We start from the raw sequence: 10,938 nt of genomic DNA, 5'->3' as shown, positions 1-10,938 counted from the left end.
CGGGATCTAACGGGTGGAATGTGAGTGCAGGACGGAGCTATTTTGGAAAACTGAATTTGATCGTGTAAATGTGCCTGAAAAATGTTTTCAATCAGTACCTCGTTCCAGCTATGATATGGATCAGACACACGCATACTTCAAAATGGAACACGAGCTGAAAAGAATGCATCTCGTTCACAGGGATCAATGAGCAAGCGCAAACTCGGGAGAGGTTTTACCCAACTGGGATTACACACCATTACCCTATTCTTGGTTCTTTCGGTAAAGTCACGTAGAAGGGAAATAATAAAATAATATAAATATAAAACAATAAAAATTCTCACGACGTTTCGACTGCAACACAAGCAATCATCATCAGGTGTGAAATCTGTGGACATCTGTGGATTTCACACCTGATGATGATTGCTTGTGTTGCAGTCGAAACGTCGTGAGCATTTTTATTGTTTTATATTTATATTATTTTATTATTTCCCTTTTCCGTTACTTTACCGAAAGAACCAAGAATATGAATCCCTGCAGTCACGAAAGCTTTAAATCAAAATTACACCATTACTGTTAACGACGGGCTGTTGGAGGTACAGTGACAAATAATTAATTAACCATGTTTCTTTTAATATGATGTGTTTATAATGTTATTAGTATCTTTATGTATCAATGTCCATTGCCTAATTATTATACAGTACGTTTTTCGAGTGAAAAAGGGTAACTTGCAATGCTATAGGAACGAAAATAGCCTTTAACGTGTGTCTCCTATACTCGCTTACCGTCCAAATCGCTCAACGGCCGGTTTCGTGGAACCAATTACCGTCGTTAAGAGGCGGTTCTACTGCACTTGCACACTATGGAGATGGGGATGATGGACGATCCTGGGGAAGGAATGCCAGCCCAAGAAGGGAACACAGACTCGAGACGAACACCGTGAAGCTTTAGCGATGAAACCGGTTCGTGCGCAACAACAGTGAGATGTAGTAATAGGTTTTTACCATTTCAACTGGTACAAAAACTGACACCTTTATACAAGGCATCATGTTTGCAATAACCACAACACAAGCAGTCAAAATGCAAACAAAAAGAAACAACTCTGATGATGATAATGATATGCACTGTCCTTGAAGTTGATAGTGCGCTGTTTTTTGAGTTGTACGCCTTTTGGCGTCATCTGGTCCAACACCAATGGAGACTAGGCTCTAAGAAAAGCTGTCTCGGGTGTGGATCAATCAACTTCAAGGACAGTGCATATCATTATCATCATCAGAGTTGTTTATTTTTGTTTGTATTTTGACTGCTTGTGCTGTGGTTATTGCAAACATGATGCCTTGTATAAAGGTATCAGTTTTTTGTACCAGTTGAAAGGGTAAAAAACCTATTACTATATTTTGCCACTGGTAAAGGAGATGTCTCATAGTGTAAACAGTGAGATGGATCGTGGCATCGTATGGCCTTCATCTAGCAGTGGATAGACCGTGGCAGATGATGACGATGATAATGGTGATGATTTCAATCTTCATGCGGAAACACGAATGTTCTTCTTGTAGGTGCACCCGGGTTTCGTTGTTATAACTATATGGTTATTTAGTTGTAGCCTACGTGTCACGTTGCATTTCAATATATAATTTGGGCCCCACCTCGTCGAATCTCGGAAACTCCACAAGGTTGAGCCTGGATAGTTTTTTGGATGGGCGATCACAATGCTTATGTGGTGTTATAGATTGCTTTGGAGCTACGCGGTCGACAACGAGGGAGCAGCGGATACAATCCCTTGCAACTGCGTTGCACACTCGACGTTCTCAAGGCACAACACACCGCCTCCACCAGCCCTCACTGACCAGGCTGGAGAAGCACGGGTCAAATATAATGCCTGCGACCCGCACGGCGTGGGTAGACCTTCATCCAGGCTCGACAAAGGGGTTTGTATATCTTCATGGTTCTTTCGGTAAAGTCACGTAGAATGGAAATAATAAAATAATAAAAATTTAACATAATAAAATAATTCTCACCTTTTTTGTATATCTTGATTTTAATAAATTGTCTCTGTGTTTATGTAGCTGGTTCACCAGTTCCACTGCTGGATTATATTTTTTCCGCCTGAGGACGACCGCTTGTGTTGCGATCGAAACGTCGTGATTGATTATTTTTGGTTTTATTTTATTTTTCTACCTACGTGACTTCACCGAAACAACCAAAGAGTACGGGGTTTGTATATGTACACGTCGAGTTTAATGGCTATCACAGACGTGCAGATAAAACTCTATCGATGCCGCCCTAAAGTTTGCTTGGCATCTTCATGGCTACCGAGCAAATCGACGCCAGAGTGCCCCTCGGCAGATGTCAGCCGTTGACGGCCACGCGCAGCTGAAGTGGAAAGGGGATTTGGGAAGGGGCAGCTGCTGCTACTGCTGCTCTTTGACTCCCCCACCTCCTTCCCCACCAGCCCACGCCACGCACAATCCCATCGCGTCGCACCGCCCACCTTCACCCCCCCCCCTCCGTGCCCCCTGTCATTTGCACTGCCCGGGTCATTTGCGCTTCGCAACCAAAACGAATCATACCGGTACATCCCATGCGTGGCCACGTGCGTGACGGGATACAGATAAAGGCCACGGGGTTAGAGGGTGAGCCGACTTCCTGTGTCGGGAGGTGCGGGAGCGTGTGGAAGACGAGTGATGTGAGCCACGGTGCAGGAAGCATGTCCTGCTCACGATCCGATTAAATACGGTTGGCTACGTACGGTGCGAAAGAAGTTCAACATACATACGTATGAGAGGTCTTGCTTACTCGCTCACTCATCCATCTGACCGCTCATTCACACACTCACTCATCCAACAAGGTTACTCACCCACCCACCAAATCATTTACTCATCCACTCTTACTTATCCACTCATCCAACTATTTACTAATCTAATCACTCACCCACCTACTTTCTTACACATCCCATTTACTCACTGAACCACACACTCACTCACACACCCACACACCTACCTCACTCATTCGCCCACTCATAAACTTAAGTCACTCTTCAAATTGAGGCTATCCTGGTCTCTTGAGTTCTCATCTGGTTAAATAAATAAACTTGACCAACTCACCCACCAACTCACTTATTTACACGTCACACATCCACCTCACTTATTTACTCACCAACTCACCTAAATGACAAACTCACTCATCCGTCTACTCACTAATTCACCCACTCGCTCACCCGCTTGTTTACACACTATCTCACCTTCGCAGCCTTCATGAGAAGTCACTTAACCAATAAAAATACACCTAGTAATAATACTCCTATTATTTACACTATGATACCTCCTTTACCAGTGGCAAAATATAGTAATAGGTTGAAAGGGTAAAAACCTATTACTATTACAATAAACCTAATAATTAATAATTAACCTATTCACTCATCCACTCACTTGCTAATCCACTCACCCACTCAGCCACCTACTTACACACTCCATTCACTCACTGACCCCACTCACTCGCTGAACAACACACTTACCCACCCACCAACTCACTAATCTTACTCACTCAGCCACTCACTCATCCACCCACTTACCGACCCACCAAATCACTCAACGGCTCACTCATCCACCCACGTACTCACCGACGCATCCACCCCAATCATTTACTCATGCACTCTGTCAACGACCACTCAATCATTCATCCCACTCACCCTTCCACCCACCCAAACTCACGCATCCTCTCCCTGCCTGCAGCTGTGGAGATACGCTAGCGGCGTGCTGTGTGAGTAATGCTCCATAATTAGACACGGGGATAATGAGGTAATCCTCCGCTATACACATCCCAATCCTGAGCTCGCTTCTCGAGGGAATCGCCTGGGTTGTTTGTGTGTGTGTCAACCTTGAGCAGCATGTGTTCATGTGAACGTGTTGTTGCGTGTACGTACACGCTGGTGTCGGCATGCCCTATGGAAGGAGTGATTTAAAAAATCGTGAATACAAATTGCTTGGCACGAGTGGCATCACATTTGTTGTGTGCAGTGCCGCTCTTTGTCCGCCAGGCGACGCGTACACTCGTTACGAGTTGCTCGGTTTAAAAACAAATCTGGTTCACAATGGTTTGAACCTTGGTTAAACATCATACATGGATCGTACCAGATATCATCATCAAGACCCGGGCAGCATCCAGGTGGCAACAAATTAAATCTGCCGCTTGATGTGGCTTTTCTAAAGACATGTCAATATCTCATAAGGTACATTCAGAGAGCCGCATTCAACATATTTGTCTTAAACGTTTACGAACCATACCACAACACCATGGTGATACACACGTATATAAATACATAACTCAAATCAATCATGAGCGTCGTTGTGAAGAATATTAATAGGCAGACAATATAGGAATCGTGTTGTTAAAAAGAAGGGTTCCTTGCCTGGAAAATCGTTAGTTCACCAACATTGATTTCGAGCAAGCTGCTGATGAGACACTTACACTATGAGATCTCCTTTACCAGTGGCAAAATATAGTAATAGGTTTTTACCCTTTTAACTGGTACAAAATCTGACACCTTTATACAAGGCATCATGTTTGCAATAACCTCAACACAAGAAGTCAAAATGCAAACAAAAAAAACCAACTCTGATGATGATAATGATATGCACTGTCCTTGAAGTTGATTGGTCCACACCCGAGACTAGGCTCTAAAGAAAGCTGTCTCGGGTGTGGACCATACAACTTCAAGGACAGTGCATATCATTATCATCAGAGTTGTTTCTTTTTGTTTGCATTTTGACTTCTTGTGTTGAGGTTATTGCAAACATGATGCATTGTATAAAGGTGTCAGATTTTGTACCAGTTAAAAGGGTAAAAACCTATTACTGATGAGACACTGTTTGTCGAAACCGCTCCAGAGTGTTGTTTGTCTTGATTCAATGCTTGCCGAACGCACGCACCCCCCCGAATGCCGTGCTGCTGATGAGTTGTGTAAGAACTACTTTTACATGAATACAATCACGTGGCGTGCCCTTTGGTGAGTTGTTACATTTTGTTTTCAGCTTGCAGACCGTTTTGGAGACTGTCACATAAAGATAAAGCACGTGTTGAGGAAACCCCTCCCACCACCCCCGACGCGAGTTTTTATCACCATTCACATAATAATCGGACAAAACCCAGCGATGATGGGACCACGCTGCCCTGAACGTACCTAAAACGTTGGCTAAAGTCATTGGCGTGGTCACCCACCCGAAGCAGAGGAGAAATCGTCCATGGCAAAAACAATGAGGTTTCCATGCGACGTAAACACATTTTTATATGGAAAAGTTAATCTCAACGCTATGTGGATTTATTGCAGATTTTTTTTTTAAACCCCACTCTAAAATACAGCAGAAAGACACTCCCGTTTCCTGCATCCATCTCTGGCCGAGATTTTGGCACGAAATGTTCATGTATATATGTGTGGGAGTGTGTGTGTGTATTATGGGCCTCCCCTAGGTCAACTCAGCCTCAAATGAGTAACTGAGATGCGTTGTGTAGTAAACATCAGTAACTGGGGAGACCAAGGTGGCCAGGCGTGGTGTTGGCCATCATGTGCCCGTGCCAGCCTTGATGGCGCTTGCCCCAACAGTCTGTTAAAGGCCACTAACACAACGGGGTTCTTCGTTCTAGATTTGAAGCTTTCGTGACTGCAAGGATTCATACTCTTTGATTTTTTTCGGTAAAGTCACGTAGGTTAAAAAACAAATAAATTAAATCACGACGTTTCGGAGGCAACACAAGCTTCCGTCTTCAGGTGAAACCGTCTCAGCAAAATTGCTGTATCACTTGATACAGCAATTTTGTATCACTTGATACAGCAATTTTATATGTGACGGTTTCACCTGAAGACGGAAGCTTGTGTTGCCTCCGAAACGTCGCGACTTAATTTATTTGTTTTCTTTGTTAACCTACGTGATTTAAAGCTTTCGTGACTGCAGAGATTCATCTTCTTGGTTCTTTCGGTAAAGTCACGGACCTGGTTTTCACCTGAGGACGGCTGCTTGCGTTGTGGCCGAAACGTCGTGAGAATTATTTTATTGTGTTTTATTTTATTACTTCCCTTCTACGTGACTTTACCGAAAGAACCAAGAAGATAACCTACGTGACTTTACCGAAACACCCAAAGGGTATGTGGGGTTCTTTGTCTTGTGAAAGTTTAATTTCCCATTGCCAACCCTCTCCGGGAAAACACGCTGCCACCCTTTCCTGAAACCATCGCCCCTCGTGTGACAATTGTGTAGCAAGGGTTGGAGAGGGGTGTTTCACAAGATAGCCAGAAGGGAGGCCCTGTTTATGTTGATTTTTTATCACGAGTCATGAAGGGAGAAAAAAAACCACGACCGTGCGTCCATGGCGTTATCCCGTACATGTCAATCCACTGCGTGTAATCTTAGTTGGGGTAAGTTGACCATACTTCGCCACGCTGGTCATCAATTCTGGTTGGTGATTGTCGGGAGCATGGACATAATGTTCTCGTTGTTTTTAGTTAGCTGGACTGCCCTCTGCTGCCCAACACGTAGCCCATAGCGGTAAATGTAATTCGTGGCTAGTTAAGCGAGGGGAGTGCTCAAGCAAATATCTCACTCACTCCACCGTAGTGTTCATCATCATCATCAGCATCCGTGGTCAATCCACTGCGAGATGAAGACCTTCCCAAACCGCCACCAACTCCCGCGATCCAACAATCCACCGGCACTCAGCACATCGGCTGACTTGGGTCGCATCATCATTCCAGCTGTCGACAAATGAAAACCTGTCGGGTTTTGGGGGCCGTCCATAAATGACGTCACGCGATTTTGGACGATTTTTGACCCTCTCCCCCCTTCGTCACACGGCGTCACAAAAAGTCAAAACCCCCCTCAAACATGACGTCACAAAGCTCTGCCCCCCCCCCCCAAAAAGCATCCTTCAAATTGCAGTGCGTATTTAATGAGACGCTGCACTCTGATGTTGTATGATATTTTTTGTATTAAAAAGTCTATTTAACTAAGTAGAACGTGTTGTCTATATTTATTTAAAGTTACGCATTTTGATGTGACGTCACATTTCTCAAACACCCCCCCCCCCCTCGTCACACATCGTCACAAATGTCTGACCCCCCCCCCCCCCTAGGTGCGTGACGTCATTTATGAACGGCCCCTTGGTCTATAAACGTCGCGAGAAGGGACGACGTGGCGATGGTCAAGAATAGTGACGGACTGCCAGCCAAGGAATGGAACGGGTCCGAGACAACGTCCCTACACAGCCGTGAGCCCCGCCACGATCCCATGACACTTGCCCAGAGGCGACGTGGTTCCTCCAGACAGCAGAGGTCGCAACCGGGTACCCGATACCCGTACCCTACCCGATACCCGGCTACCCGTACCCGGCCGGGTACAGATACCCGTTTGCGACCCTGGTGCGGCCGGGTACGGGTACGGGTAGGCCGTGAGTCACTGGTGAGTCACCGTTTGTCACTCATTTCCCAACGTCTTGTCTATTCTCACAATTCAAGTTCCTAGAATCAACCCACCCGCGCCTGCAACATGGCTTCATCCCAGAGGTCGCAATCAGGTACCCGATACCTCTACCAGCACCCTACCCGTACCCGATAGGGTACGGCCGGGTACGGGTACCCGTTTGCGACCCTGGTGCGGCCAGGTACGGGTAAGGAATCAAAACCCGTTTGCGACCACCTGCCAGACAGCCAAGGCACTGATTGTGAGTTAAAGCCGCCAGCTGCGCGTATTGTGTCCACCGTGCGGCGCTGTGCTCACACACTTCATCACGCTAAGCCTTGTAGTGTACGTATTTAATGTGCACAGTGGGTCGTTAATGTCAAGTGTTAAGGGGTGGAAATACTAGCGAGGACTCCACGTGCATCTACATCAAGGGCTATTCGGGTGGATACAAGCACGAAGGTCATCGGCCATAGGCAGCTGAAAGTGACATCGGGGCTTTATTTGAATTAGTTGTCACCTCGGCGTGCGCTCGCTGTGGAGTTCATTCCGTGGGATATTCATGTCGGTCGTTTTGTCAGTCCACTGCTGCATGATGGCTTTTTTAAATCCTTTATATTAAGTTCACTTGCTTGCTTGCTTAGGACCGTGCAAATCTTTCGGTCGTTTTTTAACCCACTTCCCGTGATCCAATCGAGCTGACATTTTCCACACAGACTCGTTGTGCGTGACAATTAATGTTCGTGTACATTTTTTCCCAAAAATTTACACTTTTTAGGACAAAAATATTATATTTAATTACCAATTGCTTAATGTTGCAATGCAATCATCTGACCCATAGGTGGCAGCCATCTCAAGCCAGAGGACGAGAGGACTCTAGCCGCCACGCATATAAAGGATTTATAGTGAAAAACTTTGTTTTTACGGGTTATACTTTTTCCCACTCCGCCCTGGTCGGCGAGATTATTTGACCATACTTCACCACGCTGGTCTGTGTGGGGAGCATACATGTGGGTAGCATAGGACTACGGTACAACAGTGGATTTATTTCACTGCCGTTTGATAAACTACAGAAAAAAAACTTAACTTTTTATTTGATCAGGTAAGACCCACTGAGCTTTATAGCTCTTTTTTAGAAGCGACGTGGCCATGAATGATAGCCCAAATGAAGTGGCTTATCATGTGGACATTTATAGCAACCAAATATTCAAAACGTATGTTTCTAAATGTGGAGGGAAAAGCCGGAGGACCCGGAGAAAATGGCATGCGACCACGGGGAGAGAGACACGCAAACTCCAAATATACATTTCGATTTAAAGCTTTCGTGACTGCAGGCATTCATCTTCTTGGTTCTTTCGGTAAAGTCACGTAGAAGGGAAATAATAAAATAAATGAATTAAAACATAATAAAATAATTCTCACGACGTTTCGGCCACAACTTAAGCAGCGTTGTGGCCGAAACGTCGCAAGCAGCGTTGTGGCCGAAACGTCGTGAGAATTATTTTATTATGTTTTATTTTTATTATTTTATTATTTCCCTTCTACGTGACTACCGAAAGAACCAAGCAGGTCCACATATACAGTTTAACACTTGGGCTTTCGCGACCAAATATCCATAATGAACATCCTCCTGTATACCAGGCGTGGCGCCGCGGTTGCGCAGTTCCGTGGCCTAAATTTAGGCTGAGTAGTTCCCCCAGCAGGTAGTCGCCCATCCAGACACGAGCCAGGCGCAAACCTGCTCAGTTCTGCCGAGAGCGCGCGCATTCCTGGAGTTTGCATCACAGGCCTCGCGAATTTGCGTTGTAAATAAATAAAGGTCAGTATTTCAGATGAATAAAAACGTGGCTTTTCTTATTTCAGCAATATGACCGAGTGATTCGGTAATCAAAGCACCGAGCTGGCAAATTCATGCGCTCAAGCCCGGTCACCAATAACTAACTGCTGCACAACAAAGCCATCATATTGGAAATTGAGATTGTCGCAAACGTCTGCGAATTAAATATTTCAGTTTTACTGGCATGCCACCCACACTCCATGCAAAATATATACAACAACATCTTGAGTACGCATTCTGAAAGAGGGCCCTCTTAAACAATTGAATCGAGAGCTGACGCCTTCTTCCGACGCAGCTTTTTAAATCCTTTATATTAAGTTCACTTTCTTGCTTGCTTAGGACCGTGCAAATCTTTCGGTCGTTTTTTAACCCACTTCCCGTGATCCAATCGAGCTGACATTTTGCACACAGACTCGTTGTGCGTGACAATTAATGTTCGTGAAAAAAAAATTCCAAAATTTTACACTTTCTAGGACAGAAATATTATATTTAATTACCAATTGCTTAATGGTGGCAGACCATCATCTGACCCATAGGTGGCAGCCATCTCAAGCCAGAGGACGAGAGGACTCTAGCCGCCACGCATATAAAGGATTTATAGTGAAAAACTTTGTTTTTACGGGTTATACTTGTTTTAACACAAGGTGGTCCAACGCCCGCTGAAAGAATTCCACAAAAACGTCCAATCTCACGCGATGACGGCGGCGGCGGCAGCAGCATTGCCCTCTATTGGGACTTCATATTTGGATTTTTTCAAAGTCAAACAAAGCGCGGTGTGTACACAACGCGATCACGCTTCGTCTACGTGTACACTCTCATCTCGTGATTCTCGAACCACGTTAACCCATTTACTCTCCACACACTTTCAGTTTCAGTCGCACACCGCCGCTATTCTGCGGATGAGCCTCCATATATTTGTGCTCATAAAGTCAGGCCATGGGTGCCCTTGACATGATTGAGCTTTGCCTGCTATCAGTTCTCCCAGTAGCCACTTGACATTTATGTGCGCGCTCCGGTGGGCGATAAAACAGCAACATATTTGAGCGAATAAACGACAACTTGGCGTGTTGGTAATATCATTCACTTGCTCCGTTTTGAGTGGGATATATCCATGAGCCAAAGTTCCACTTGATTTACCTCCCAGATTAAAACCCCAGTATTTGTTGTAACAATGAACGCCCATGAGAAGGGGGAATGGAGATGTTCGGTTTTGGAGCTGAAGTTTCTGTAACGTACACCTTCACGGTGACTTAACCACAGATGTACAGTGATATGGAAATACTGGTTCTGGAGTACTTAGAAAGAAAAACTGGAATTTATTTCCGCCATCCGAAGACCGCAAATAAGGTTGGGGGTTTCATCTTTGCAAGGTCAAATTTTTGAAATTACATTATTTCATTTATCAGGTCCAAAACGGCCCCCACAACGACAATTAGATGGTTGTGGGATACGTGTCTCACGATACATAATATAAAGATAGAGATGTATATATTTTACAACAACTAAATTGTAACAAAAAGCCACCCTTCGAGCGCTTTCAAATCAAGTATAACTCCTTGCACCTGTGCAAAAATGCTCGTGCGAGCGCACGTGTTGTGCATTGCTCTAATGAATCCTGGCAGAGCCACCTGCGACGCAGGATTGTGGACAGACACGTACACCAATCACCCCTAA

Source organism: Lampetra planeri, chromosome 13, assembly GCF_965212315.1.
Source record: "Lampetra planeri chromosome 13, kcLamPlan1.2.h2, whole genome shotgun sequence".
NCBI lineage: Eukaryota > Metazoa > Chordata > Hyperoartia > Petromyzontiformes > Petromyzontidae > Lampetra > Lampetra planeri.
Note: the sequence above shows the minus strand (reverse complement) of the source record.